The following is a 4,324-nucleotide window of genomic DNA, read 5'->3' as shown; positions in this document are numbered from 1 at the left end:
TCAGGATTTATCCTGAGATCCTGTACTTCAGATTGTAGAACCTTTGTCAGTGTCAGCCATGTGGATGAGTCATGACCATTGCTTGGCCAATGTGCTCTCTGTGAAAGCCTGAGAGAATGTTTTCTCTCCATGTGACTATTTCACTTCTCCATCAAACTTGAAAGAGAGTTTTGCAGGGTATAGTAGTCTGGCCTGGAATTTGTTTCCTTACAGGACTTGAAGTACTCTGCTCCATGCTCTTCTTGCCTGTATGGTTTGTCAAGAGAAGTCGGCTGTAATTCTGATGAGTTTTCCTTTGAATGTGATCTACTTCTTTTCTCTAGCAGCTTTCAGTATATTATTCTTGTGCTGAATTTCTGGAATCTTGACTATTGTATGTCTCAGTGTGTTTTTAATTGGGTTAAGGTTACTTGGCATTCTGTATGTTTTTGTTATCTGAATGGCAGATGGTTTCTTCTTATTTGGGAAGTTTTCTCCAATTACTTCTGCCCATACTTTTTAATGTCATTTGTGTTGAGTCCTTCTTTCTCATTGATGCCTATTAGTCTCACATTGTTCATCTTTGCATCATCTTGCAAGTGATGGATTAATTTTTTCCTGCATCATAGCTGTTTTGAAGAGATCCTTTCTTACCTTTTCACTAGCTGCACCAGCATCTTCAAATTCTGAAACTCTGTCTTCATTTTTTCTTAAATGATTTTGCAAGCTTGTGATTGAGATTTACAATTCCTCTGTATCTCTTTGACTCTGCTTCTTTTTATCTATGTCTTTCCTGTATGGCTCATTCAAGGAATCCGTCATTTTTCTAATCTCCTCTATTATTTTTATCAATGTCTTCTTTAGAAGCAATTATTATTTCTTTTACTGCGGTGTTTTTTTCACATTGGGTTTCCTCCCTATTTTTCCATAGTTGATTCTTTACTTCAGATGCTATGAGCTCCGAGAATTCTTTTCTTCTTTTAGAAAATTCCTCTCTGAGTTCCTCTATAACTTCCTGCTGTTGCTTGTTTACTATCGACGCTGTTAATTTGTACATTTGAGCTGAGCTAGAGGGAAAAAATTCTGCTCTGAGATCCTCTGCCTTTCTGCTGTTGCTTATTTACTATCGACACTATTAATTCATACTTTTGAGCTGAGCTAGTGTCCTCTGCACTTGTTCTGGTTGGGTACTGGGTTTCCTCCATATGTTTCTGCATTTCTTTCTTTACTGCAGATGTTGTTAATTCAGGGATTTCTTTTTTCATCTTCAATCTGAGTTCCTCTATACCTTTCTGCAGCTGTTTCTTTATTTCTGATACCTTTGATTCATTGATTTCAGCTGTGTGACTCCAACTTTGTTCTGCGTTAGTGTCCTCTGCACTTGTTATGGGTGGGCTTGCATTCTGAGATTGCATTTTTTTCCTTCTTGTTGTTTTTTGTGTAGCACTGTCTTCTGACCTTTGTTGTAGAGCTTTGGTGCAGTTATAACCTTAGCACCTACTGAAGTTCAGGTGCTGATCTACAAATTTGGATCTAACCAGCTGTGCCTGGCTTGGGTCTGGCTGCTCTGCTCAGCTCCTTCCTGCTGCTGCCCTTTGGAGAGAACCTTTTGTGCCCCTCTGGCAAGATGTTCTGCTCCTGGATGAGCTGCTTGCTTCTTTCCCCTACTCTCTCTGCAGGGGTTGCAGCTGCAGGGTTTCACCTCAGGCCTATATGCCAGGCCTGAGCTGAGTCTGGAGTGGACCAGGTGGAGTAGGGGGAAGAGGAAGCTCTCCCACACACTCATTTGTCCTGGGCTAGGACTGGATCTGGGAATCCCCAGAATGCAGCAGCAATTCTCACTTGGCGGGCATGATGGGGCGGTGCTCTGGAGTGTTTGGGGAGGGTCCCAAGGGGATGGAAGAGTGTCTCACCCACCCTGCGCCTGGCCTGGTTCAGGCAGGTACTGCCGGCGCAGGGTAGCTGGAAGCTCTCCCACACACTCATGGAAACTGGGCTAGGACTGTGTCTTCGGGTCCCTAGTATGCGGCAGAAATTCTCTCATTCCATCAGAGTCGGGGGTGCTGCGGAGTAGTGATGTGTGTCTGAAGGGGGTGGAAGAGGGTCTCACCCACCATGCACCTGGGCTGGGACAGGCAGGTCCCAGTGGAGCAGGAAAGTGGGAAGCTCTCCCACACACTCACTGGACCTGGGCTAGGACTGGATCTCGTGAGTTAAATTTATTTCTTGATATGTTTTTCAGTTGGTCCAATATTATTGTACAGGAACACTATTGTTTTTTATGTGTGGATTTGTACTTCTGCCATTTTTCTGAATTGTTTATCAGGTCCAAAGGAAATGGCTTTGTTGGGTCTTCTAAGTAAATAATCATATCATATGCAAATGTGAACAATTTGCCTTTCTAATTTTTTTGGGGGGCGGGAGTGTCTACAGGGTGTCCAGGGTGCCAGTATTAGATTGGACTCATAGTGATCCACCTGTTTACTGCCTCCCAAGTGCTGGGATTACAGGTGCACGCTACCGCATAAGTCCCAGTGCCTTCTGAGTGAGCCCAGGTGGTGGGCCGACACTACAGGCCCTGGGATCGATTCCCCAGTCCCTGTGCCTGCTTGCAGGTGCTTTAATCCACCAAGCTATTTGATGGGCCCTGACTTTCTAAATTCTTAATGCTTACATTTCTTACTCTTGCCTGATTCTTCTGGCTAATGTTTCAAGTGCTATATTGAACAAAAGTGGGTAGAAGGGATGGCCTTGTTTCTTTCCTCATTTAGAGGGAAGTTTTTTTTTTTTCTTTCAATTTTTCTCTCTTCAGTGTTTTGTCAGCTGTTGGATTTTCCATATATGGATTGTAACATTTGATGCAATATCTTACCAAACCTATTTATTTATTTTTATTTATTTGTTTATTTATTTATTTTGAACTAGGGATTGAACTCAGGCCCTTGTGCTTTCCAGGGAAGCACTTATTCTACTGCGTCATCTCCCTGGCCCCTATTTAGTTATTTTCATCTTTTTTTTTTAATCATGAAAGGATGTTGGATTCTGCTGAAGGGTTTTCTCCAAGTAGTGAGATGATTCAGTAGTTCTTTTCCCTGATTCTGTTCATGTGGTATATAAAATGTATTTATTTATGTACATGGATGTATTTTTGAATTCCTAGAGTTGAGCCAATTTGGTCCGGGTTATGTTTTTTTCTTTCTTCTGTATTTAGGACAGAGTGTACAGTGTCTCACTATGTAGATCAGACTCGTAGTGATTCTCCTGTGTTCAGCCTCTCAATTTCTGGGATTACAGGCACGCTCCACTACGCCCAGTCTCAATTGCCTTTTCAGCACCCTGCAGGTGGGGTCGGCATGGTAGGCCAGTTATGGAATCCCAGCCACCGAGTTCTGCCTAAGCAGTTACTTTAGTCCACTGAGCTAACAGGCCAGCCCTTGGTCAGGGGTATGTTTAATTCTGTTGTGAGTATTTTATTTAGGATTTTGTATGTTTATCAAGGACATGTGTCTGTAGCTTTCCTTCGCTATTTTTATCTGATTTTGATATCAGGATAATTCTAGCACTGCAGCATTGAGTTTTTAATGATTTTTCCTTTTATATTTCATAGAAATATTTGAAAAGCAGTGGTATTAGTTCTTCTCTGAAAGTTTGGGAAAATCAAGCAATTAATTAATTCTTGGATTATTCTTCATTGGTAGAGTTGTAGTAAATTAACCCTCAATCTCATTGCTGGTTATTAATCGGTTTGTTTTTTTCATATTTTCTTAGTTCAATTTAGATAACTCATTTGTGTCTAGAAATGTATACATATCTTTTCCTTGTGTATTCTCAAATGTACTGAGATGTAATTTTTCAAAAAACTTTTTGATATTCATTTGGATTGCAGCAGCATCTGTGGTAATTTCACATTTTTAATTTTATTAGTTGGAGCATTCTCTTCCTTTGGGAAAGCTTAATTAGGTGCTTATCAATCTTTATCATTTCAAACAGGTAACTCTTACTAATACTTTGTATTGTTTTTAGTTTCATTTCATTAATTTTTCACTCTGAATTTTCTTATTTTTTCTACTGATTTAGGGTTTGTGTTGCTTTTGTTTTCTAGAATCTAGAGATACGTAATTAAGTTATTTATTTGATACTGATATATAATTTTCTAATAGGTTCTCATATCTCTAAACTTTCCTCCTAGAACTGGCTAAGCAAAATAGCTGTGCAATTTTGCCTTCTCACCAATGTTGAATGAGAATTCCTATTGCTCCATGTTCTAACCAGAATTTTATCTGTTGTAGATATATACATTCTAATGGAATCATAGTGATATCTCACATTTTTAATTTAAAATTTT

This window comes from Octodon degus, unplaced genomic scaffold, assembly GCF_000260255.1.
Source record: "Octodon degus isolate 3935 unplaced genomic scaffold, OctDeg1.0 scaffold00318, whole genome shotgun sequence".
Lineage (NCBI taxonomy): Eukaryota > Metazoa > Chordata > Mammalia > Rodentia > Octodontidae > Octodon > Octodon degus.
This window is presented reverse-complemented; position numbering follows the sequence as displayed.